The following is a 26270-nucleotide window of genomic DNA, read 5'->3' as shown; positions in this document are numbered from 1 at the left end:
CAGAGAAGAGGCGTGAGCTGAGAGGAATGACAAAGAGGGGAAGGAGAGGAAGAAGCCCTGGAGGAGGAGGAGGAGGCGGGGGGGGCTGGATCAGTGCCGCAGGCAGCGCGGGGTGCTCCAGCAGCGATGCTTTGCTGTCCCAGCATCTGCCTGGTCCTTGCTCCCCGAGCAGGGTGCAGTGTCCCGATGTGTGTCCTGTTGGCCCTGGGTGCCCCGTGCCATGGCAGCCCCCTCCCCTCGGTCCCTGGGGCTCTTGGGCTCCTTTCTTGTGTCACTTTTGTTTTTCCCACGGGGAGGTGGAGTTGCTGGGTCAGTCAGATCTCTCACTGTTGCTTTCCCATGGGGTTTTAACCAGGTTCACTAAAGCTCTTCTGTCTGTTCGTCCACGCTGGTCATAAATCTGGGGCTTGTCTCGCCGGGCTCTGGGCTGTTGCCAATCTTCAGATGATCCGGCTTCTCAAAATGAGGAATGCTTCTCCTGGCATTTCTAACTCCCTCCCATCACCGGCGGCATTGGAAAGGGCAGGGGGGAGGACGCGTGTGCTGCAGCAGCCGGCTCCAAAGGCAGCGCCAGGAGCCCGCACACCCGCGTGGCAGCCGGGAGGGTTGGCAAGGTGCGGAGCTCTGCGCGGCGCCGGCACCGGTGCTTGGGCGAGTCCTGCGGGGTGCCATCGTCCACCTGCCCATCCCAGAGTCTTCGCTGCCGAGGAGCCTCGGCAGCATGAACGCCGTGCCAAGGTAAGGAAAAAGGGGCTGGCGCTTCCCAGAGCAGAGTGCTGTGCCAGGACGGGCTGGCCTTCCACCGTCATGGCAGAGGTGGGCACCGGAGCCAGTGATGCGCCTGCGTTTTGCCGGTGCAGCCGACCCGGCTGTGTTGGGGCCGCAGCTGGCAGGTGAACCTGAAAAGCTGCTGTAGCTCCTGGAGGAGCAGCACTGGTGGTCGGCGTTGCTCCGGGAGGAGCCGCGACGCATATTCGCTCTCCAGATTTGGGATCAAGGACCGTCCCTCAGGACCTTGCTGGCCCGGAGCAGCAGGACTGCAGCCCCATCGCAGGCTGCCGTAGGTGTGGGACGGAGTGCGAGCAGTCAGAGCCACCGGTGTGCCGGGGCTGAGCACGGCGGCCGGGGGTCCGGGAGTCCACCTCCAGCCAGAATGAGGGATTCCCCCGATCCCTGGCGCCTGGCCCCACGGGGTTTCCAGCAGCTTCTCTAAAACACGGCCAGTGAGCGGCCGATGGCGAGGGACAGGGTTTGAGATCCTTAGGGAGAGGAGGAGCGGCACGGATCTGATGGACACATCCCTGGGTAGCCGAGGTGTCACCGCGAGAGCCCGGTGTGCGTGCGCAGGCAGGGGCAGGGCAGGGGTGCAGGCAGGGCTCAGCGGACGGGCAGGCTGCCGGAATCGGGAATGATCGCGGGGACCTTGCGTGGCTCGCGGGGGCTCGGCGCGGTCAGGCTGGAGAGCAATGCCAGGCTGCATGCTAACCTGCCTCTGCTCGCAGTGGGGAGGGCAACGCCGGCAGAGCTCAGGTCCTCCTGCCTCTCCCCGCCAGGACAGCGGCGCGGTGCGGTCCCAGCCCTTGGTGTGGGGGCCAAGGGCCGGGGGGTCTCTGCGGGAAAGGGCGAAGCGGTGGGTTTGCCGGGCTTTGGCTTAAGTCCTTGCTGCCCTTTCGGTTTCTCACCACCAGGTCTCTCCTCTTCCTTCCCCTCGCCCTGCCGGGCAGGCGGTGTCGTGGGCAGCGAAGCTGGCTGATGCTGCCAACAGGTCTCCTGGGGTGCTGCCTGTCCAGAGCCCAGCAGAGGCAAGACAGGTCTCCTCTCTCTTGCATCTTGGATCCTCTATGCGGTGGCATTTTGGCCCTGTGGTACCTTCTACCCTCTGCCAGGGGCCCTGGCACCGATGCACTAGACTGGGTCTCCTTGCGTGGCTTTGGGTACCGCGAGTCTCCACTCGCTGTGTGCTGCGGGGCCCTGGGGCAGCCCCTGCTCCGAGCTCTGGAGGTGATGCTCCAGGTTGGGCTCCATCTCTCTGTTCTCAGCAGGAGATCATGTGTGCAGTCTGGAGTTGCAGATCTTAAAAGGGCAGGAACACCAAAGTTGTCTTTCCAGTTTATCCGACTTTCTTTGCATTTGGTTTCAAATAGCCACTCCTGATGAGCTGCCTGGTGCAGCAGCGGCTTGTGGTGGAGGCTGGAAGAACCTGGAAGAGGTCATTGTGTGGACCGCTGCTGTCCCATCTGTGCAGATCTGCTGATGCCTCCCCATTTGACCCCTGCCAGCCTCATGAAACAGCCCTTTCCCTCGCTTCTTGGAGCTCCTCAGATCTGCTCCATGGTCTCTCTCCCCCTTGTTCCTCAGGTACCATTGTGCAGCCATATTTCAGGTATTTCAGTCACACAGGGGGTGGCTCGTGGAGGTCGTAGTGCTGGTCCCAGAGCTTCTGTGAACACGGATCCCACTTCAGGATACCTTCATCCTTCTTGCTAGAAAGTGCTGGCGTTTCTCCATGCAGCTACTTCCTCCTGGCAAAGCACCAGCTGGATCACCAGGAGAGACACACCGAGGCTTTCTCCGTGCTCCCTCCGCGTGCTCCCCGGCTGGTGACTGAGTGCCTCTTGCAGGGGGTGGAAGCCTCCTGCCACCTCCCTTGGTCTCCCATCCTCCCATGGGGCAGGCTGCCTGCGGAGGTCCTGCAGACGCACCGAAAACCTTCCCTGTGCTGGGGATGGAGCCAGGGACCTGCGGGCAGCTCACGAGGGGCATGGCCGTCACGCTGCAGCACCCAGCTATGTTTTTGTTCTCTGCCCTCCTACCTGCCGCCTACCCTAAGAGCTGCCCTCAGCGGCTGTTCGGGCACCGAGCTGTGAAAACCAGCCTGGCGCGGGGTGGGAGGGTTTGGCTCCCACGGCACGTGAGAGCCCGAGCTCCGCTGAGCCCCTTCTTGAGCAAACTCCCCAAACTGCACTGGGCGATCGCCCCGGCAGGACCACGGGGCCACGGGCTGCGGGTACCCAGCTTCCAGGAGAGCTGGGCGGTCCCTCCTGCCCACCTGGAGATGGACAGGAGAACCGAGACGTCGTCCCACTGGAGCAGAGCTGAGCCGGGGAGCCAGCGGCGGGGCGGGCAGGACTGCGATGCACCCAGCTCGGGGCTTCGGGGCTGCAGCACCTGGGACCGGCACCACCGTAGTCTCCTCTCCCCGGCTGGTGCGGAGGTGGCGCGGCTCTCCCACCGGTGGGCTGGTGCCGTGGGGTGGCTGTGCGGGAGCCGGCGGCATTACGCGGCAGAGCGCGACCCTGTGTCCTGGGCAGTCCCTTTCTGCAGCAGTACCAGATGCTTTCCGTGCAGTTTGAGTTTTTCCATCTCATTCATTTTAGGGATTAATTCAAGTGTTTCTCCTCCCTCCCTCCCTCCTTCTCCCCCATTACATACAGCTGCACATGGATTTTTAGGGTCGTGCTTGTTTACATCAGTTATATTTACATTAATGGGTGTTTGTTTTAGGAAAAACAGCAGAAATCCCATAAAAACAAATGTTCTTCACATCCCACAACCGCCACCGCTGCCCCATTGGGGTGGAGGCTCCCGGGGCGGGTGCCCAGCTGCCCAGCTGCCCCTTATCCGCCACAGTGGGTATGGAGAGCTCTGGCGTGGGCACGGGCGACTTCCAGCATCCATCAGGTACCGGCCGCAAGGCATCCTCCGACACGCGTGAGGAGCAGCACCCTGAGATGGGTGGGTGGGTTTTGTGGGTTTTGACCCCCCCAGTCCCACGCCCCAGCAGCGGCAGGAGCAGCCGCTGAGCAGCCGGGTCGGCTGCGCGTTTGCTGGGGATAAACCCCCGTCCTGGAGCGGGGCTGCTGCTAAAACCTGCCTCTGCCGGGGTGGGCAGCGGGTTTGTGCTCTTTCATCAGGAGGCTGGATGGGGGAGAGCATTTAAGGAGAAGAAAGAGAAAGGGGAGGGAGGCAATATAATTATTTTTTCAAATGGCTCTCAGCCACTGGATGCCTTTAAAGTTCCCTTTGTGTTCCCGCGGGTCAGGCTGGGCAGAGCCTGGCCTGGAGCAGCGCGGCGCCGGCCGCCTTTGTCAGCGTGTCTGCGGTCTCGGTTATTAGCTGGGATACGGAGACCCAGAACCTCAGATCTTCTGTGCGGCTGGTGGGAGAAATAAGCAGAGCTGCCTTATCACGCTCATTTAACTGGTTAATACATCTTCAGAGCAAATAATGCAGTCTGTGGGTGAATTGCTTAACCAACCTCATTACTATTGTGCATTTAGCAGCTTGGAGGAAGATAATACCTTTCAGGTTTGACCCAATTTTAGTTTTTGTTGTCATAACCATGGAAAATCGACCTTCAGAGACCCTCAGCAGTGAGCCTGAATAGGAAGTGATTTACAGCAAAAGGGCTGTGCAGAATACTTAATGCACTTGTGCAGAAAAACAGGCTGCAACTGTCGTCTTGGCGTCCCTGTCCCCCTGCAGCAGGTGCTGCCCCGGCTCCTGGGCATGCGCTGCCCGAGCACGGTCCATGCGGGACGGGGTCCGCGGCGGCTCGGCGGTGCCGCTGCTTTGCCTCACCAGCACAGTGCTGTGCTTCTTCCCGCAGGGGCCGCGGGCTCTCCTCGGGTGAGCCGGAGCAGGGCTGGCGTGGGCACCCGCTTCCCTGGGTGCAGGCGAGCTGCTGGCTGTCACCACCGGTGCCGGGGCCACTCGCCGTGGCAGTGCGGGACATGGGGGGCTGTCAGCGCTGCCCATGCCAGAGGGGCAGTTCTTGGGCTTGGTGGGTGCTGTGCCCCAGCCCCTGGGGTTCCCAGGGCTGCGCGGGGGAGCAGGCACCCGCAGCCCTGCCTGGGCCCCTGCTCCTACCGCTGGTGAAGCATCCCGGCCGCTCACAGCCACTGCGCCGCCTCAGAGCATCAGGGGGCAAATAAAAAGGTAGAGGATGATGTTCCTAACTGCAAAATTGAAAAAAAAATTGCAGGAGGATTGTAGAGCTGGGGGGGGGTGAAGCCTGGCGGGGGGTCGTGCCCCATAGGCTGCCTTCCCGGCTGGCGGGGGGGGCCAGGGCGGCTGACAGATCCCCTCCCCACCCCGTCCCCCAGGCTGACGGCTCCTGCGGCACTTCCCAGGACTGTTTACTCTATCCTTTTGTTCAAGATGGTTTCTTCTGCTCCTGTCTTTCACTTCTTTCCTGGCTCTTTTATCTAGTAGCAATGCACCTTTAGTGCAGCGGGGCTCTTTACCAAGGCTGTGATAACTCCCTGTTCTCTGGAGCTGGGCTAGGAAAATGCAAATGCTACGAGCAGGACGCATCCTGCTGCCCAGCACTTTCCTTCCAGCTTGCTCAGCCCGTGCCTGCGCGCAGCCTGTTCAGGGGCTTCTCGAGTGCCGTGGTGCGCCCCGCGAGCAGCGTGCGCCCTGCGTGCACCTCTTAGCGCGTGTGCTCTCAGCCTGGCCCCTCGAGCCTGCCGGAGCCCAGCCGCGGCGCGCTGACTGACGGCCTGGCCTTGGCCGGACTTTCCTCTCCCCACCGCCGCTTGCGGGTGCTCGGAGCTGCCAGCCTGGTGCTTTTCTGCAAGTGCCCTTCGTCCGCCCGGTCTGCACCGTGGGAGGCGGTGACAGCCCTGACGCCGCGCCGGCAGCGTTCCCTTGGGTGAGATGTCACCCGCGCCTGGCGGGGGTGGTTCCCATCCCTTCGGTTTTGTCTGTGGCAGGCAGAGACTTTCCCAGCTCCGGCAGCGGGGGTGCGTGGGTGCGTGGGACCTTCCTCTCGCTCAGACGAGGAGGAGGGTGGCAGGGAGGTGACAAGCCTTCCTCCCCTTTCCCCAAGGCAGCTGCGTGCTGCTGCTGCTGCTGTCCGTGGGTGATCCCCGCGACGCGGGATGCAGCTGACAGCAGAGCCCGGGGCCGGGGGAGCACTGGGAGCGGGTGATGCCCGAGGGGCGCTGGCTCCCCCCAACCTGGCGGTGGGCGGCTGGGCTGGCTCCAGCCCTGAGCCCAGCCCCAGGGGCCGGAGGGCTCTGCCTGCTCCCGCTGCGGTTTGTGCCAGCTGGGGGGTCAGTGGTGCTGCGGGGGTGCTGCAGCAGGGATGTGCTCTTCTCCCTGCTCTCGCCAGGACTGTGCTGGAGTCGGGGCACGAAGTGGGCTAATATTAGATTGCTTTAATTCTGCTGTTTTGCAGCTAAAGGAGAAGCTGCTCCCTCAGCGCAAGAGTTGAAACTCTTTAGCCTTCCTCTGTGTCACCTCTATGGCCATGGATACCTCCAGGTGTGACGTAAGTGAGACTCGGGGAAAAAACATCTTCTGTTCAGCATCAAAATCCTATTACCAAGTGCTGTATTCTGCTGCACAGATATCAGGCTCGGCACAGATAAGTGGGAAATAGCTCCTGATCTGGGCTGGAGCAGGAGCTGTATCTCGGGCTGCACAGGCTTGGAGTGCTGCTTCAGTGCGTTTTCTGCTGAAAGAAAATTCCGCTCTCCCCCTCCTCTGCAACCGAGGGAAAAATCACTGCGGGTATTTGCCTTCCCAGCCCCCCGGCCGTCCCCTCCAGCACTGCCCCGCCAAGAGGGATTTCTCCGTCACCCCACTGCCATGGTGAAGTCCCGACAGACTGCACTGGGCTGGGGCCGGGGCCAAGCATCCTCCTGGGAGCGTGGAGCAGGGGCTCAGTCTCCCAAAAATCAGCGGGCGCAGCCCTGGTCCTGCACCCCCCCGCAGCAGCAGCAGGCCCTGGGATTGCGGATGCTGCGGGCAGCTGCCCTTATCTTTCCGGCTCCTCCCTGGGGTGCCGCTGGCTTTGATAAAACCTCTTAGCCTTCCCGGGTTGGCTTGTAGATCTAATTGCAATGTTTTATTGTGTAGTAAAAGCCCGGTGGCTCCTGGGGGAGATGCCCCGTGGGGATCGGCAATCCGCTTTCGCACCCCTCCTGGGGCTGGGCCGCTTTCCCTGCGGGGGGATGTTGCGGGAGCGGGGCTGGCTGCCGGCGGGCGAGGGTTGCTGCTGGGCCCCCGCCGGTGGGGAACGCGCCAGCCCTGTCCCCCTGCACAGACATGGGTTTGCTTTTGAAAATAGAAGGTGCTGAAAAAATATTACTGTGTTCATCTTGTTTTAGGGACGCTGTTGGGTTTTCCCTGTGTTTATCGTGTCCTGCGCTCGCTGCATGTGCATGGGGCTTTTTTGGTCTTGTGTAAACCCCGCAATGCGAGCGTGGAAGCTGTAGCTAAAGGAGTTGGTGCTGGAAATAAGGTGTCAGGGAGGAAACCCAGGGGCGCTGCCTCCAGTGCCGCCCAGCGCTGGGCTGGGGTTTGGGGGGAGAGGGCTCTTGGTCACGGAAGTCCTGGGGGAAGTGACTCGAGAGCGAAGCTGGGCTCAAGCCAGAGCTGCCGCTTCAGGGATTTCTGGGTGAGGTTCTTTGCCCTGTGTGGTGCAGGAACTCGGAGGAGATGATCCTCACGTTCTTCCCAGCTCTCGCGCCCAGCTCCCTCGCAGGCTTAAATACGGCTCGTGCCTCAAGCGCCTGCTTTGGGCCAGTTCCCCCAGCAGTGCCGGGCTCGCTGGCCGCCTTTCCCAGGGGATGTGGGGTGCCAGCGTGGAGGTGCCTGTCCCGGCTGCCCGCTCCGTTCTGCGGCTGGCCGACGGTGCGTGCTGGGGGCAGCCGGCGAGCGGGGTGGGGGCTTCATCGGGGGTGAGCGGAGGGGAGATGTGTGCTTGATTAAAAAGCCCCTCAGGGGCTGGGACGGCTGAATCCCCGCTGAACCCCCAGCTCCGCCGCAGTTCCTGGTAACACACAAATAACCCAAGGCGGAGAGAGGAGGGGCTGCGACAGCAGCTGCCTTCAGGAGAGAACCACAAAGGGGCTCCTGCGCTGGGGGGATTCGGGGATGGGGCTGTGACAGACCACCGTTAAAGGGGACCAGGATGGAGGGGCTGGGGAGCGTGAAGTTGTGCTGAGCTGTGCTCTGGCTCTGCGTGCTAATCAGGAGCAGAGCCTAAAGAGCAGGACTAATGAGGCAGAAGGGGAATTCCAGCAAGTTTGGGGAGGCTGAGGAGTTTCTGTGCTGTGCATGGTTTCTCTGGGGGTTTTCTGTGGTCTCTCCCCAAAAGCGGTGACGGATTCCTGTCGTGGGGATGGTGCCCGCTCCCGGCAGTGTGCTTGGCGTGCCTGGGTTTTGCGGCAGAGCCCAACGGCTGCACCCCAGAACCGGGCGACTGCAGGTGCTGGTCCCAGCGTCTGTGTGCTCCAGCCTGCTCCTGGGGCCAGGGGACGTGTGCCACCGGAGGTGTCTGTCCCTGCTCGGCGGCCGGGGATGCTGGAGCCTGAAGAGCGGGAGACGGGTGTCACTGGTGGGGCTGTGGGAAGGGCGGTGATGTGGGGCTGAGGGCAGGTGCTGATTGTCAAAGCCTGCCTGCTTTCTGCGCCGATGGAGACGGCCGCAGGAGCGTGCCCGCCCGGCAGCCCTGGCCATCTCCTCCCCTGGGGCGGGAGAGTTTTGTGCCATGTTTGGGACCCCTCTGCCCATCTTCCTCTGCGTCCTCCCCTGGCCGGCACCCGAGAGCCTCTGCGGGCTGTCCATCAGCTGCTTACTGCCTCTTTCGCCCCTTCCCCAGGGCTGCCATGCTCCTGCACCGCTGGGAAGTGGCATCCGGGTCCAAGCACTGCGCTGCTTCGTTCATCGGGATGCTGCTGGGACGGGTGTTCGGGGGATGCTGGTGGCGTCGCATGGCCCCGGCCAGCAGCGTCCCCTGGGGACTGCTGCAGACCCGGCCTGGGGGCTGCCAGCTCCCCTTCACTTCCCTCTTGGTTTTGGCTGATTTGAAGGCAGGAGGGTGATTTGTGAGCCACACCACTGCGGGCATTTTTTTTTCTTTCCTCTTCTTCTTGCTTTTTAATGAGCCAACCTTGGAGGACCTTGAGAGACGCTCCTGCAGCTTTGCTGTGACTTATCTCCCAGCCTCTGCCCCCTATTCCGCCACGGGGATAAATCTCGGCTCCCGGTGCGGAGCCAGCGCGCTGAGCCCGTCCCGCCGCGCGGTGCAGGCGTCATAACTCACGGCGGGCGGGGGGGCTGCCTGGCGGAGGTCGCGGGGTGGACGTCGCCGCTCGGCACAGTGATGGATGGGCTGCCCGGGGGAAGCAGGGAAAAAAGTCCCATTACAATGGGGGACAAGCTGTTAAATTATCTCCTGTTCAACCTGGGTCAGGGAAAACCAAACCAGACCTGCTGAGAGTGACGTGGGACTGCGGGCTGCCTCCGAGCAGCCTTTGGGAGGGAACAGCTGGATCGGGGCATATTTTTTGCCTTTAGAAGAAGCCTTGGCCTTTCCTTGTCTCCGTCCCGTGCGCTCTGCCAATGCCAGGGCTTGTGCTCCCCAGGGAGGCAGGACCAGCCTCAGCATCCTGCATCAGTGTGGAGACCAGGACGTGGTCCTGCTGGGGACCCCCAAGCCAGGGACCCGCCGCGCACCCCTTGCAGCCAAGCCCCGTTCCCCAGGGCCAGGCACGCTTTCCTCTCTCCGGGGGCTTTGCCGGTGGGCAGGGTCCTGCCCGCCAGGCTGCCTCTGTGCGTGTCGGGCAGCCGGGCCACGCTCCAAAGCTGCTCTCCAGCTGTGACATAATTGTGCTGTTAAAAGAGTGGGACAAGCGACGTGCGAGTCCCTGGAAGCCGTGGCACTCAGAGGCGCCGAGCTCTGCTGCGTCCTCCTCCGTTATTAGCAGCGGTGCCTACACAGGGACGGGACTGGAGCCTCTCCCTCTCTCTTTCAGGCTGAGAAGCTGCTGCTGTGAGACCCCGACGGCTCTTCCCGACGGCTCCGAGGGGCGAACGCGAGTGTGAGCTCCCGCCTGCGACCGCAGCACGAGGTACCTGCTCTTGGTCTCCAGGTACGTTGCTCCCACCGAGCAGCCCAGGTGGGGGGGCATGGAGATGGTTTTTGGTTGAGGATGAAGCTGCTGCTTCCCATGGGCTGTGCCTGGGGAAGGAGCCTGCGACTCAGCCCGTTGTGCGCTTTGCACCAGCACTGGGAACAGATCCCATGCCCACCCGCGGTGGCACCAGTGCCTGAGGTCCAGGCTCTCTTGAGATGACCTGGCGATGGGGAGCGTCGCGGGGAGAAGCCACGGCCACTCCAGTCCTCGTGGGATGGGGGTGGGGGGCGTCTTGTCCTGCCCCCAGGCTGGGGTCCCCGCTGCTCCCCAGGGAGCAGTCCCAGTCCTGCTCGCTGCAGGAGCGCGGGGGTCCTGGAGTGCGCGGGACCTCGGTGGTCCCCCTGCACGGGCAGCGGAGCGCGTGAGCGTGATGCACGCGCAGCCCTGTGCGTTGCAGCCCGGCCGGACCCGCCAAGAGCCAGCTCTTGGCACAGACCGTGCCACAAAAACCCACCGCGGCTGCTTGTGTGGTTTCCATTTGGTCTGGTTTGAACCCGTCCCTGTCAGTTTACGTTACATGGACTAAAAGCCCGCCTCGTGCTGACACCTGCCTGCACTGGGAGCTTGCACCAGCCTAACGAGTAGTTAAAATTTAAACCTAGTAAAGGCAGCATGACTTTCTCCTCCAGACAAGCCATTGTCCCCGTTTCCTCCCAGTGTTGCAAGTACCCGAGGGTGCAGGCGGCTCTTGGAGGGGCTGCGGCAGCACTGTCACAGCCGCGCTTTCGATGCGATGGTTGGGGACGGGCGCTGCTCGGGGACAGGCCACGTGGCACCCTCTGCCGCCGCATGCATCTCCTTGCGCAGTGCCCGGCCGGCTGCTGCTCCTGGGGAGACCCCCAGAGCCGGGACCGCTCTTCCCCCGGCTGGCGTGCGCAGAGGGGAGCACCCGGGCGGGAGCGGGTGCCAGCGGAGCTGTGCATCGCCGGCCGGCTTGGCCCCCCGCAGGGGTCCCGGCACTGGGGAGCTGTGCGTCCCCGCCTTGCAGTGCTGCTCGCCGCACGCCAGCTCCTCTGCTCGGCCCCGGTCCCAAGTGCGTGTTCGGAAATCATCAAACAGGGAGTGGGATTTTGAGAATCCTCGTCCCTCGGCTGGGGCAGAGGTCGTCCCGAGCGGGGGATTAGAGAAGCCTTGCCTCTGCGAAGAGGCTGTGCAGATGGATTTCCCCAGCTGCATTAATCAGTTTGAAGGCAGCAAAGGCAGCTGAGCTCTGTGTATCACCTTGAAGCTTTTTTTTGTCTTTTAGAAAACTTTGGGTGGATGTTATTGCTCATGAAAGCGAGGGGCTGATCATGCTGGGAAGGAGCAGGCGTAGTGTGGGCTGGCACTATTATGCAAGCTTCCCACATGCCGCTCTGCCAGTGCACTCCGTTCCAGAACAACAGCACGCGCCCGCGTGCCAGCCCCGAGCCCACCCCCGGGTCTGCCGGAGCACCGCGGTCCCGCTCTGCCCACGTCGCCTTTGCCGCGGGCCCAGCCTGCGCTGCCTGCACTGCCCGCAACGTGCTCCTGCCTTGTACAACCTGCTCCTGCAGAGAGGCAGGAGCCCGGCGGGCGGGCAGGGGCGGCGGGGCGGGGGGACGCACGGTCCAGCCTGGCCTCTGCCAGAGGGGCAAGCGTGGGGCTGCGCCCACAGCACCGCGGGAAGAGGGGCCGTGCAGGGCTGCCCCACAGCACCGTGATGCACCGGAGCGGCCCGTTATATGCGCCCTGTCCAGAGCAGGAGAACTGGGAGTTTCTCCTGGGACCTTGGGGTGCGCTGGGGCACCTATGGGTCTTGGGGCTGGGGCTGTGCTGCTTTTCGCGGGGGCTGGAGTCAGGTTGTTATCCCGGTGGTGATGCGTGTCGTGCCCCTGCGCAGGGAGGGAGGCGCCCGCCATGGGGGAACGGGAGTTGTCTGGCCGGGCTGGTGCGGCCATTGCTGTTGGGACCCGCTCTGGGCACCCGTGGGCTCACCCGTGGGCTCACCCATGGGCTCACCCGGCCACCAGGCCTCTTCCCCAGCCAGATTTTCTCCCTGCTGCTTTCTCCTCTGCCCTTAAACTTCCCTTCCCTGCGAGCCATCTTGCTCGCTGGGGCCTTGCACGAAGGCTTTGGCTTGCTGGCCATGAACCTCAAACGAGGTGCAGGTGCCGTGCGCGAGGCTCGCTGGGACGGCGGGGAGCAGCCTGGAGCACGGAGGAATGCGCCAATGCGGAGCCCCTGCGACGACGCTCCCCGTCATCCCCAAACCCGCCAGAGCCCCCCCGGGAGGAGAGAGCTCCTTAAAGGAAGGCTTGAAGATGAGCAATGGCGAAACATCTGACAGGGGAGCCCTCGAGGCACTGCTGTTCCAGCGAGTGGGAGTGCGAGATCCGCTCAGACATGAAAGGCTGCGCAGCTCTGTCCCCAAAGTCACGGCGAGGAGGAGGACGGGGGGTGTGCGGCTGCACGGGGAGGTCATCCCGAGAATGCCAGGCACAGGGATCCCCGCTCCCTCCCTCCCCTCCAAGCAAGTAAATTAGGTCACACTTGAAAGTCAGTTTCTTGGCTGTGGATTTAATTTAGCTTTTCCAGGCTAGTTATCATATAATAAATTCCAAGAGATTTATAGAAAACATGCCCAGGGAGGCTTAGCCAGTGTGTAACAAGATTTGTGCCTATTTCCCGCTGTCGAGCAGCTCCAGCAAGCGCAGTGCTGCCGGCAGACGCGCAGCCCCGCGGGAGCTCCCCAGGCCGGTTGGCCCCGAGGACTGGGCAGCCCCGGTGATGGGGGGCCATCACCCCATGGCTTTCTGGGGCGCGGGAGGGTCCCAAATGCAGACGTCCTCTGCCCCAGCTCCCCGGCAGCGGCAGCTGCTGCCATAAATCATCCAGGAGCGGGTGCATTCCCCATGGCCGTTCATTACTTGTCTTCTCGCGTCTGCTCGACGTGAGCAGCGTCAAGCGGGAGCCCGTCCCGGTGCCGCCCGGCACACGAGCTGCAGGCAGGCGATGCCGGTGGCAGCAGCGGTGCGAGGACTCGGCAGCCCTGGGCTGGGTGCCAGAGGGGAGTGATGGGGGGGTCACGGAGCCACTGGGTGCCTTCCTGCTCGCGGGGCAGGGTGTGCGGGACGTCCCTGCCGGGGAGGACCCTGTGTCCTCCCTTGCTCCCGGGGCGCAGGTGGCCGTGAGAGAGAGCTGAAATCTGCAGCTCTTTGCACTCCCCGCTGCTGGAGGTGGGTTTCCCACCGCTCTGGGAAAGGCTGAGAAGGGAAAAGCTCTTGGGTTTGTAGTGATTTATGATACTTGCGGCACACCGGCAGCTAAGTGGCTGGGAGAGCGCCGGCTCGGCACAGAGGGCACTGCCAGCCGCGCTCCCCACTCCGTCTCTCGCTGCTAACGCTGCCCAATTAGTGTCTTATTAGTCACTCCGCGTGTTAAAGCATTAAGAACAATTAAGGGTGAGAAGAGTTTCCAGATGTAGCGGCAAGCACGGGAGCTGGGAGCTGGCAGCTCCGCTGGCTGCTCCCATATGGAAGGGATCTCACGCACAGCGGGGCTCGCTGCGGGACCACAAGGACCAGCCCACAGGTGCTGGGGCTGGCGTGGGGTCCCGTGGCTACCGAGGTGTGGGCAGCTGGTGGGTGACCCCACTGCGGTGCAGCCCCGGGGGCAGTGCCCGCCTCTGCCGTCAGCGCCGCAGCCAGGGGCCTCGCAGAGGTGCGATAGAGCCACGGGGCTTTGGGGCAAACACGGGAAATAGCCGCTGGGATGCTCGCTGCCGGGGGGAACAGCCGGGCGCTGCTCCTGCCCCCTTGGCAGAGGCGGCCACGCTGCCCGAGCACGGGGACGCACCTCCGAGCACCGCTTGAGCGCCTTGGAAATGCTCCCCGTTATTAAGTTTGCAAATGAACTCAAGTCAAATATTTATTTATTGGCTGGACTGGGTGTGAGTCAGAGTCCCTCTGCTCGGCACCCAGCCGTCGCTGGCAGCCCCGCGTCGCGCCGAGCCTTTCCTGGCGAGAAAACGGGGCTGGGAAAGCGCCTGGCTGCGAGCAGCTACGAAAGTGCATCTGGGACACGGTGTGTGGGGGACAACCGCCTCGATAAAGATAGCGCCTGTGTTGTGACACTTTGAAGTGCAGGAGAAGTAGCACAAGCAGAGATGGATGCGACTTCAGAGCCTGAGTGCAAGTGACTTCAGCTCCCCATAAATAGTCCCTGGGCAGCGCTGGAGGGAGGGGGCCTGGAGCAGGCGGTTCCCGGGGGCTGTCGTGGTGCTCCCACAGCTGGTCCCCCCCGCGCAAGGTAGGTCGCACCCCCACCATTGCACCCACCTTTGCACGAACCTTTGCACCCACCGTTGCATTGGAGGGGGCCGCCAGCCGGGGGCCGGGGAGGCAGCAGAGGCCTCTGATGGGCATGGGCGGTGCGGCTGAGCGGGGCTGGCCGGGTGCTGTTCCGGTGCCGCTTGCCGGGCGCGCTCCTCCTCGCTCGCCTGCTGCCCAGGCAGCGACCCGCAGCCAGCTCGTTGGCTTGGGTAAGTGTATTTTATCTTGGCAGCCTCGGCGTGTTTGCCTGCCTGGGGCGGTTGTATTTATAGCCGTGGCCTCCCCACGCTCCTCGGCACCAAACCGCTCGCCCTGCGGCCGGGCTCTTTGGGAGGTTTCCCTGTCTGCTCCTGGAGGCTTTGAGTGCGGAGGCTCTCTGCTCCCAGGCGTGCCCAGGGGAGGTTGCCCCAGCCCGGGTGCTGCTTGCCCAGGGCTGCCTCGCCGGTGCGAGGGACAGGGGGCCGGGGATGCTGCGGTCCCCCCGTCGCTGCATCCGGGGCCGAGCGAGTGCCACGAGATGCTGGCGTGCAGCCGGGGCAGTGGAGGGGAGGGCGGTGGCCTTCAGTGTGTTGGAATAATTTCTCTCCTGCTCTCTCCGGGGCGAGGAGCGGTGCTTGGACAGATGGTGTTTTTGAGTGACCTTGTAGCTCTGAGCGATTCCCTCGGCTGCTGAGTAATGGTGGGAGCCGCGGGAAGCGAGCAGCGGTGCTGCAACCTGCTTGTGCCGGTGGGAGTTTGTCAGGGAGCCAGGGCTGGGGAGGGATGTGGGGTGAACTGGGGGATGGAGCCAAAGCCCGACAACCATGACGTAATGGCTGCAAGGAAATTAAATGTGCACCGCGATCCCCCGCTCCCCTCGGCCGTGGGAAGAGCGCAGCGTGTCTGGTGAGGCTCTTCTGACGCTCCCTGACAGCTCCTCCATCCCGTGCCCCCGTCTCCTTTGCCTCAGCAGTGAGATCGCTCCTCCTCGCTCCTCTTGCTCTTCTTTGGGAAGAGTCTGAGCTTTCTCCAAGAGCCGAGGCAGCGGTGCCTGCAGTCAGCGTGGCGGGGGCCGGGCGTGGGGGGGAAGCCCCCGCGCCGCTGCCATGGCGGGTGCTGCGGGATGGTGCTGCTGCCTGCGCTGAGCCCCCCGGGAAGAGGGTGTGTGGTGGCAGACCGGCAGGGAGGCTGGGTGATGCCCACGAGGCTGAGCCGCTTGACGAGTGTACTGGGTGCTGGTGGGGGTGTTGAGCTCAAAGTGCAGGGATGGCCGGTGCTGCGCACCCCCAGCGCGGGGACGGGTCTGCAGCGGCGAGGTGAGCCCCCCGCTCTGCTCTGCCTTGGCCCCGACCCAGCCCATGAGGGTGGAGCGTGGGGTGGGACGTAACCCCCGTGAGAAGTGGGGCTTTCTGCTCCCCGGGAGCGCAGCGCGGGGTTCGCTGTCCCCCACCACCTCCGGTGCGGCGGGGGGCTGGGTCTGGCGTCGCCGCTCGGGGCACAGCCCCAGGCACAGCGCAGCGGCAGCAGCAGCAGGCAGAGCTCGCTGCCCCCAGGGCTGGGGCCATTCAGCCGCTGCCTGCCCTGGTCCCCCCCGCGGGAGGTCAGGCTCCGCCCTGACCCGCTGACCCCCAGAATTGGCAGGGACGGTGTCCGAAGGTCTGCGTCCACCGTGTTGGCGCTGCCTCTGCGAGCCAGAAGCCGAGGATGGCTGAGAGCGCAGCAGGTAGAAAGGCTTTTGCAGTATGAAGTTTGTCTCTCAGCTGCAATCTAGGACTTCAATCCTAAGAGAAAAGACCTAAGTGTGGGTAAAACAGCACTGCGAGGGTCGTCTTTGCCATCGAAGAAGAGTCACTCCTGGGTGAGCCGTAGGCACCCTCCTTTGACACCCTTGCAGTTGCCTACCAGCTACGTGAAGGCTGCAGCACCAAGAGGTGTCCTAAATTGAGGAAGGAACAAGGAGATCTTGGCACCAGCCCGGAGCATCATTTGCATTCAGGCGCAGCTCCCTGCTGCGAGGGAGGCGGGGGCCCCGGTAGCGCCTTGGGGTGAGGAGCGCGGCCGGCACATCGGCTCTGGCTGTGAGCATCCCTTGGGACCACCGCGGAGGGAGCTGTGTCTTGGGGATCACCGCGCTCCAGGTTTCTTGTTTTCATGCTTCTCTGCTCAACTTTGTGTCTGAGTTTGCCATCCAAGATTTGTGCCTCTGCTTCTTCAAAACAGGAACTGCCGTCTCGCTTCAGCGGCCGATGCCCCGGTGTCTCCCTCGCTTCCGAGGGAAGATGCTCCAAGCGCCGTCCCAGCTCAGCCGCTCTCGCAGCGCCCGCGGGCTGGCGGGGGTGTAGGCGAGGGGGGAGCTGGGCCGTGTGTCCCTCGGGGCTGACAGGGGCCGTCAGGAGGAGGCTGCCTGCGGCAATACCGGTGGGGGCTTCTCCGAACCTTTCCCTACAATTCCTGTAATGTGATCTGATAAACCACGGTGGGGCTGTTTCTGTTCCTGTGCTCTCTGGGGGTGGAGAGCATCTCACCTTCCCGTAGGATGGACCACAAGGACCAGCCGGGGCCGGGCAATTCCCAGCTGGATTCAAGCGGTCCGTCGCGGCATCCCGTGGGGCGAGACGCTGCTGGCTCGGCTGGCCCCTGCCCGGGGGCTGTGTGGAGCAGGCAGCTCCTGCCAGGCAGCCTCTCCCAGCTGGGACGCGGAAATGCGGCAGGGCGAAGGGGAGCGGCGGAGGGGGCGCGGGGGTCTCGTGGGTCGGGGCCCAAAGCTGCCCCGGAGTCACTGGAGGGAGCGAGCTGGGGGCAAAGTGTTCCCGCTGCGTGTCTGGCGTGTCCGGGTGAGGTGGGAGCATCGCGCAGAAGAGAAGGATGCACGTACCCTGCAGCGTCTGCAGAGCGGATGGGGACTATCCTCCCCGGGGTGCCCGGCGCTGGTGGCAGCGCTGCCGGGCAGGAGAGCTGCCCACAAGACGGGAGGCTGCGGTCGGAGGGCTCTGCCCCGGGATGGGGCAGGGCGGGAGGAGGGCATGGGCCCTGCCGGGTCCCCTGCCCCTTGCGCTGCGGGTGCTGCTGCGGAAGGCCGGGTGCTGCTGGGCGCTCAGATGTGGTGCATCGCCCGCAGCCGCCGGTGCCAGGCTGCCTTGCAGCATCTGAGCAGCTCTAGTTACTTAACATGCAGCAAGTGTTGTACTCGGAGAAATTTAGACGTAATTTTTTTGTGCTTGCATGTAAATGTGGGTAGGTGCTGTCCTGATTGATGGCAATTAGCATTTTCTAACGGTAACAGATGTTCAGATTGCCAGGAGGCTGGTACCTAACGCCCACACTGCCATCTGTTCCACTGGGCACTGCCTGGGGAAGCGATACCAGCGCCGCAGACCTGCGAGTCCTTGGTGGGGTGTGTTTAACAGTATTGTGCAAGGGGTTTTTTATTTTTTTCTGGGGGAAAATAATAATAATAATAAAGACATTTTCAGGTTTATAAATAGTACGCTCTGTTTATTATGGGATGGAGACTTTCCATCCGATTAGCAGCCTGGATTTTTGCACGGAGTTAGGGAAGCAACCTGGACAGCGCATGGAGCAGGGGTGCCTGGCCCGCGGTTTTCCAGCGCCGTGGTGGGAAGGGGCTCTGGTACGGCGGCGGCCGGCGGGCGTCCGTGGGGGAACCCGCCGTCCTCTGCCTGCTCCCCGCAGCGGGTGCTCACTGCTCTGCGGGGCAAGGGCTGCTCAGCTGTGAGCCATCGCTTGTCAGCTCCGGTAATGGAAACGGTGAAACATCGAGTACCATTTAAAAGGGTTTAAAGGCAGGTTTTAGGAAGAGGCCCAGACCCCCGAGCCTGGTCCCCGCTGTCCAGGCGGTCCCAGCCGCAGCCCCTTTCCTCACCCGATCAAGCGCCTGGACGGTGCCTGTCCCTCCCCATGCACAGAAACCTCCCAATTTCCTTCCTGCCTCCCTTTATTTGCAGCCTTTTACACCCGTTTGTACTTGTGCCAACATTGTCCTTCAGCTTGAACAGCTCCTCTCCCTCCCCAGTGCCTACTCCCCGCATATTTATAGAGAAGAAGCCTTGGCTGGGCTTGGATGAGCTCCTCTGTCCTTCTGTCCTTCTGTCTGCTCCCCGGGGCAGCTCTCCATCCCCTGGGCATCCTGCTCCTCCATCCCAGCCCCTCTCACACGTGGTCATCCAGCGGTATGGATCCGGCCCCAGCAGAGCATCGCGCAGCGGCGTGGCTGCTGCCTGCTTTCTCCTGGAAATCTCTTTGCCAGGCAGCCTAGAAACACACTGGCTTTTTTCACAGATGCAGGAGATGGTGACTCATAGTCAGCTTGTAACTGAGTAATATACCTAGATGTTTCTCTGTGTGTTTTTCCAGGTTAGAGCAGGCATTCTTGCGTAGCCCTTATGTTCAGCATTTTGAACTTTGTGCTGTTCGGTCGCTCCAGTCTCGAGGTCTGCCAGCCCGCCCCGGGCTGGAGCCTCCCCTCCCGCACGGCGCACGCCTCCCCCGGCCCTCGCCAGCCCGTCTCGTCGGGGTGCTGCTGCTGGCCAAGCCACTCGCGTTCCCCTTGTCTGAAGGAAGACACCAACTTGTTCTGGCATGAGCTGCCTTTGGTAAGGCAATGTTACATCCTACCTGTTTGTCATGTATTTCCACCTTGTTTTTCACTGAGCTTCTGTTCTGCGTGTTGGGGAGGTCTGGGGGCCTGAGGGGCCTCTCCCTGCCCCAGCCCCTTTCTTGGCTCCGCGCTGCTCTTTTCCAGTGCTGTGGCCCGTTGCAGCTTGACGCGTCTCTGGTTGGGTGTGAGTTGGGCCAGTCCTGGTGGGCGTCTGGGATGAAGCTCTCCTCGTTCCTCTGATTTGAACTCATTGGACGTTTTGAGTTTTGCTCCTGATTTGGGGACTGTAGCTTCAATTTCTGTTCCTCCCTTCTGCAAAGCAGCCTGCAGACAACAGTGTGTTAATCACCATCCCTCCTGAAAGCCGAAGCTAATTGTTCAGTTTTCAGGCAACACCTAGGTTAGCTTTATCTCTACTCATCCATGCTGTGTAGCAGCCTCACTTTTTTCTGTATTATCTTTTTATTTACATAACTAATGAGCCTTTTACTATTTTGCCACAGCACCTCCTTCAGCACCCCCGGCAATCCTCGCTCTGCCCCGTGCTGCCGGCACACCAGGGTTTCTGTGCTGCTGCTGCCTCCCCCCATTCCTCGCAGGCTCCCTTCGCTCGGGCAGGTCCTCCCGGCCGGGTTACTTGTCCGCTCAGTTCTGGGTCTGTTCTCCGGGAGCTTTCTTCCTCTTGCTGAGGACTTTACTCCTCCTGCATTAAATAAAAGTCTGCTTGCCTTACAGCTGAAGGCTGCGGCCTCTTAGGTCCTCTTGTCTTTACTCTTGGAGCTAGCCCTAACGTACAGGTATATCTTTGTTCGCTGTTGTGTTATTTAAACTGACTCAACACGTGGCCACCTGAGCCAAGGTTGTTTGCTGCAGCCATTCCTCCTGCTCTGTGTCTGTGCCAAGCCCTTCGCGTGGCAGGAGGACGGGCTGTGGAAGCCCCACAACGTGCCTGGAGCTGTCAGGCTGCCAGGGAGGTGCAGACGATGCCCTTTATTGTAAGCTGCAAACTGCCATAAAGGCATGAAAAGATTCCTGCTGGAAGTTGTGCTGCCCGTCAGGGGAGAAGCTAAAAGACAAATGGATTGAAAATGCTGAAAAACTCAGAGATGTGGTTTGCAAAATCTGAGCTTTTTTCCCTTAAATTGTGCCTGATGACAAGACGGTCCCCGGGCGGTCTGGCAGGCGGGTGCTCTGCTCCCCGGGGTGTGCCAGTGCGGTGCGGGGGCATCCCGAAGGCGAAGTCAGGCTTTGGGGAGCCGGCACGTGCTTTCCCCAGGGCAAGGCTCGGGGTGCTGGGTGCTGCGGCCGGGCAGAGTTGCTGGTCACCGGTGCAGGCGGGGGATGGTTCCCCGCGGCTCTCGCCCATTCCCTGCTCACCAGCACGTGACGTTCCCACTGGTTCCTTGGATTTTGTCCTTCCCGGGAGAGCTCCCCCATCCGAAGTGTGTCCCCGCTATTTCTGTTGGGCTGCTGACCATCCTGCTCCCCTCTTCTGTCTGTTTGTTGCAATACCATGATTCGGGTGATATTCCCTGGAGAGGAGGCGGCTGCTGCCCCCGGCCGCGGGAGGGAGCTGGGAGGCTCTCGGGAGCGCTCGGCTCTATCCCCAGCCGCGCTGGGCTGGACTGGCTGTGCCATCCCCCGGTGCTCACCGGGTCCCGCCGGCCGAGGCACACCGGTGGTGGATGATGCTCTCACCTTGGTCTGGTGGGGCTGGGAGGGATCTGCCACTGCCACCAGGAGCAGTCCCCAGGAGCTGCAGGTGCTAAACCTGTGCACGGGGGCCATCGCCGGACACCAGCGGCTGACCCACGTCATCCCCGCGGAGCCACCACGGAGAGGAGCCCCGGTCCTGCCCTCACCTGCGGCCACCGTGTCCCCCGGCCGCCCCGCCTGGGGCTGGGGCCGTGTAGCACTTTGACTGGCACGAAGTTGTTTCCGTGACACATGATTAGCTCTTCCCTGGGCATCATTAACATTTCTGTAAAAAGACCCTGGCGTTCTGCCAGCTGCTTTGTAAGCTGCTTCAGAGGAGAGGAAATCAGCTCGTCTCCTTGGCAAACTGGGCCAGGGGATGGAAGTTTTCCGACGCAGCTCGGCGTCCAGGGCAGGAACCTTTTTACCTGTGGGAGCGAGTGTTCCCCAGGTGGATTTCTGCCGTGGATTTCCCAGCGCACAGCCATTACCCGGCCTTACCGCTCGGCTGCCGGCAGCAAGAGGGGTGGTGATTAAATGACAAAAGGTGAATTGTATAGAAAGAAGCTTTCCTCCTCTCCGGAGAGCTTCCATGCTTTCTCTGAGGTTTGATTCTGAGGCATTTCTGGTTTTTTTTTCCCTCCTCCCCTCCCAATTTTCCTTTTAAAAACAGGAGTCAATTATAGTGTGCACAAAGGGGAATACTGGGAGCCTGCGCTGGATGCTGCGAGCTGCGGAGCCGTGCAGAAATAAATCCTGTCCTTGGCACTTGGCTGCCTGAGCTCGGGGAGGCTTCGCTGGGCTCGGGGGCAGCAGGCGAGCTGGGTCCTCTGGTTCGGTGGCTGGGGTTTCCCTCTGCTGTGCCCGGCTGCGAGGAGCCTCTGCAGCACCAGCTGAGCCCCTCAGCCTTGCTGAGCCCCGGGACCCCCCTCCTGGGCAGCCTCTGGGGGTACGGTGCTGGCAAGGGCATTGCTCGGAGCCGGGGCAGAGCTGTGCCCGCTGTTGCTGGTGTGGTGACAAGAGGCACGGCGGAGGCTCAGGTCCCCGGGAGAGCCGTGGTGTCCTCTGCTGCCTGGGCCTCCCACGGCGTCTCCCTGCCGCTGGCTGGAGCGTGGCCCCCGCTCCGCTGAGGGGTCGGGCACAGCCCTGCAGCCCCGGCACTGCTGGGGCTGTGGGGGGGAACCGGCAGCAATTTCCAGCGGCCTGTCCTGCTCGGGGTTCAGGCTCTGTTCGCCTAGCTCCCTTTCCACTTTCCTTCCCTGCGCAGCCCACCGCGTCCCCGGACGCCAGGCCGGTGTTTTCTCTGGTCGGCAGCCACGCCGTGCCACCGCCCGACGAGCCTGCGCTGTGGCCCCTGTGCTGCCCCGGTCAGTACCGGCCTGCGGCCAGCGTGCTCCCTCTCTGGCTTTTTTCCCACGTCCGTACCCGGTGTTCACGGCAGCGGGAGCGGAGCGAGCCGCGCCCAGGGAAAGGTGACCCCGGTTACTGATTACTTTTTGAATTCTGGCAGAGCTGGACCCTGGCCCGGTCGTTTCCCCCTCGGAGGCAGAGCCGTGTGCTGGCGGGGGGAGGCTGAGGGCGGCCAAACAAATCAGGTGATGGATTGACTCAGGGCCAGGCTGGAAGGGTTTGCCAGCTGCCATCGCCAGGTGCTCCTCCGGCTGCAGCAGCCCGGCAGGGCTGGTGACGGCGAACGGGCGGGGGGCTGCACCCGCGCAGCCCCCCGGAGCGGGTGTGCACCCCGGGACCTGGGCTTCCCGCGGCCGCATCCAGCAGCCTGGCAAACTGGGGAGCTCTGGTATAAGTTTGGAGCCGTGGGATTTGATTTGCTTCCATTGTCCGTGTTCTCGCCAGGTTTGGGACCTGGCAGCGTCTCTGAGCCGCAGCTGCCGCGCGGCGCTGCCGGGGTTTGGGATCGGCCCAGGAAAGGCTCCGGGGCAGCTGGACCAGGCCGGGGTGAGGCTCGGCCGCTGCTCTGCGGCAGCACAGGGAAGCCTGAAGGCACTTCTCTCTCCCCTGTAGAGATGTCCTTGGCCCTGGCCAGAGCCAGGCATGGTGCATGGCGAGGGAGGGGGCACCTGGGCAGAGGAGCCGGCGGGCAGCGGGCGGCTTTGGGACGCGCCAGAGCTTCACCCTGGTGCGAGCGAGTTCAGACCTGGCTGCAGAGCTGGTTGCAGAGCGCCTGGTGCTGCACGGGAGATGTGGGCTGGAGACGGGGGTGAGGGGCTACGAGTGCGGGCAGGCTTCTCCCCTCCGTATTTTTTCTTGGAAAACAAGTCTGCTTTGCTGTCTTTGTCGTTCTTCCCCTCACTCGCTTTTCAAATTCATCTGGGAAAACTTACCCGAGTGTTCGCATAGGTGTCACCAGCCCGACAGCTTGTGCTGCTCTAATAAAATGGCTCCGTAGCAGAGGGTTTGATCTATTTTTAAAGCGAGCTCAGCGCTGTCTCCTCCCGCCCTCCCACCAGCAGGCTAAACTGAGCCCGAAGGCTCTTGGGAGCGCGGCAGCGGCGCGGGGCGGCTCGTGAGCCCACAGCCTTCGCTCCCGCAGCCGTGCCGGGGGCCGTGGCCGTGGCCAGGGCGGCCGGCCCCGACCCTGCTCTCCGTGGCCGGGTGATGCTCCCGCGCGGCAGGAGCAGGGAGCAGGAGAGGGCTCCCTTCGCTGCTTTGTCAGAGAGGGGAGCTCTCTGTGTGATTTTTATTCCTTCAAGCAGTGAATGTGGTGTATAAATTAACACACGGAAACTTAGCTCTGCTTGGAAGTTTGGTATTTTCTCCTCGTTTGATGCCCTGTTATTAAAACTCAATTTTCTACGAATAACGTCCTTTAAATAGAATTCGTCTTCCAGCGATGACTCATATCAAAGCAGCAGCTCCTCTCAGGAGAAGGCAGGCACGAGGGCAGGTCTGGCACTCGCAGTCTTGGGAATCCCCAGATTAGCTCCCGGTGCTTTGCTGCGCTCGGGGGAAGCTGCCCTGGTTGCCTCTCCTGCCCGTCCTGCTTCCTCCGCCTGCTCCAGCTGCCACTGATGCCCAGGGACTCGGTACGGGGATCGGTCTGGGGTGTCCCTGGAGCCTGCAGACCTGCCTGTCCCCGCCTGGCCGGGAGCGGCAGGAGGTGACCGTGCTGCCCCACGGCTGCCCACCCGCCTGTGCCGCGGTACAGCCCGCGGTGGCACCGTTCCACTGCCTCCTGCCGCGCTGTCCCCTGGTGCTCGCGGTGTTACAGGCTGGGGATGAGATGTGCTCCCAGAGCGGGACGCTGCGGTGAGCCGAGGAAGCAATGGATCACCAAGCAGGCTGGCCATGTCCGACCTTGCCGTGTGGTGGCCAGGGGGATCTGGCAGCAGGACGCGGGGCACCATAAAATATGTTTTTTTCCCTTCCGCCACATCTGCGTCTGTTCCGCCTGGCGCTGGCTCTTCGCCTGTGCTGGTCCTCATAGCCGCGCTGCCTCCGTAGCTGTTTTGTGGGCAGATGTGGCTCCTGTCTGTCCAGGAGACGCGGTGCCGGGCTGCTTGTTACACAGGCAGATGCAGACGTGCATCGAAAGGGATGACTATTGCTGAGCCAACTTGTACCCATCTGCAGCTTGCAAGTGCTGGGGGAGCAAAGGGAGGCCGAAGGGCTGGAGGGGGCTTCTGCTCAGCTGCCTGGGCAGGCGGGGGCTCGGGCCAGGCTCTTCTGCGTGTCCTTGTGGAGAGTGAGGGGCCGGGGGGGTTGGAGATGGGGACGTGGTCTGCACGTGACTGCAGTTTGTTACTGAGTGCCAAACGTTTGGCTTGGATCTCTGCCCCCTCGGTTAGATTGATGATGATGCTTAGTTTTTCGTTTCCCAAAGGGAAGCAAAAGTCCTCTAAGTGCCACAGCGAAGAAATGCAGGATAGCTGCATGGCAATGGCTCCGCTCAGCCGGGGCAGCGTGCGGGTGCATGCAAGATAGCATACCCGGAGGTGGCTGGTCGGTGTCTGCAAGCACAGTAATAATTTATAAATTGTTATTAGAGGTGCCAAAGGGTGTCGTGGGTTCCCTGTGCCTGGCGTGGCCTCGGCAGACCGGCAGGAAGGCAGGAGCAGTGCAGGCAGGCGAGGGGGATCTCACAGGCACTGTTAGCGGGAGCGCGCCGGTGTTGTGGCTCATGGCACTCGGCGAGACCGCTGCTGTGATGTGGAAAGAAAATGAAAGGGAGGAGACACCGGGAGGAACCAGTGATGGGGAGATGTGGGGGACCCCGGGGCAGCCCCCTGCCCAGCCCCAGGTGCAGGGCTGTTGCTCAGGCAAGGACTGGGGCAGCCTCAGCTTAAAACAGCTCCCAGTTTGGAAACATTACCTTGGTGGGGACTGTCCCACCGCCCGTTGGGTTACATCTTCTGGGAAGGCGCTGCGTGCCCTGCCGTCTTTGCCCCCGCCATTGCCTGCCTGCAGCCTGTTTGCAGTCAGGGCCCGGGCTGTGCTGGCTGCCGGAGCCCGCGCTGCCCTGTCGCCGTGCCCTTGCCATGGTCCTGCCGCGGGGCAGAGGGATGCAGCCCCGGACCTCCCGAGGCCCTTCGCAGCCCTGCTCGAGGCACTCAGGTGAGTGGTAAATCTGGGCTAATGGGCAGGGTCGCCTGCAGGCTGCTCAGGCACCATTTGCTTTAGCTCATTGTCAGTGTAAAACCCTCTCTAGATTGGGGAAGGGGAAGAAGGGGAGAGCCGGCTGGCGGAGGCATTCCCGTGCTGCGCTGTGCACTGCGGCTGCAGCGATGCTCTGCTGTCCATCAGCCGTGGGGCTGCCGGTGCTGGGCGAGCAGCCCTGGTGCCCGGTCCCTGGCAGAGCATCGGGCGTAGCTGCATGGGGGACCCCGTGGCTGTGCCTAACCCATAATACAGTTTATTCCTGCTGAAGACAGCGGCTCAAACCTCACCGGGGCCCCGTGTGCGTCTCCTGAGACCCCCGGCTGGCGCAGGCTGCGGTGGGCTGTTGCCGGGCTGGAGCAGGCAGGAGGCAGAGGCAGGCGCTGGAGTTAATTGGGAAGGTTGTGGGTGGAAGGAGTGAGTGGCAGGGTGCTCGGGGGCATAGCTCAGCAGAGCGTGGGCTGGGGGAGCGGGAGGTCGGGCGCTTCGCCAGCCGGCACCGAGCCGTTCGGCAGCGCCGCGTGTGGGGTGCCCAGGGCTGGGAGAGGAGGCAGAGCGGCAAGGGAGGGCGAGAGGTGTCAGGGACAGAAATAGGTGCAGGAATTGTGTCAGGGAGGGAGGAGGCACATTTTAGGTGCTTACCGAGGTGGGGGGTCAGTCCAGCAGGCAGGGAGGGAGGATGGACGGGGCTGGGGCTGAAGGGCTCCTGTCCACAGCTGCGTTTCACCAGGACTACAGCACATCTGCATGAGGCAATTTCCCCCCGGGGAGGAAGAGGAGGGCACAAGCGAATCTTCCAACACCAGAGGTGTCAGGCTGGGGCAGCTCTGAGTATCCTGAGCTCCTGCAAAAAAGAGTTTTCTCACCTCCTGCTCCCCTCCCCGGGAAGCTGCATGCTCCGGTTCAAAGTTTCCTGCCAGGATTATTATTCTTTCTGGTCTGGCATCTGTTAAGGTGACAGCAGCCGGGAAAAGGGAAGGTATTGGAACAAATTTCTCATAAAAAGTAGCTAAGTTGATGAAACCATTATGGTGCCTGCATCCTGCACTCAATCATCGTGACACGCCAGGGAAGAGGCGCGCGCGCGCGCTGCCGTACGCCGAGCTTTCCTGCAGGAGAGCAGGGCCAGCCCTGCCTTCC

General features: G+C 62.6%; 1 protein-coding gene across 14 annotated transcripts in view; it reads left to right on the top strand.

Annotated features, from left to right (window-relative positions):
• Positions 1–26270, top strand: part of RBFOX3 (RNA binding fox-1 homolog 3) — a 145748-nt gene that overhangs the window by 34369 nt on the left and 85109 nt on the right. For all 14 annotated transcript variants that reach the window (XM_075169298.1, XM_075169302.1, XM_075169291.1 and 11 more), the window contains one exon: positions 9771–9887. The gene's annotated coding sequence lies outside the window, so the exon portion shown is untranslated. Of the gene's footprint in view, positions 1–9770; positions 9888–26270 lie in introns of those variants that run through there.

This window comes from Calonectris borealis, chromosome 20 (assembly GCF_964195595.1).
Source record: "Calonectris borealis chromosome 20, bCalBor7.hap1.2, whole genome shotgun sequence".
NCBI lineage: Eukaryota > Metazoa > Chordata > Aves > Procellariiformes > Procellariidae > Calonectris > Calonectris borealis.
The sequence above is the reverse complement of the archived record's forward strand: the minus strand, read 5'-3'. Positions and strand labels throughout refer to the sequence as shown.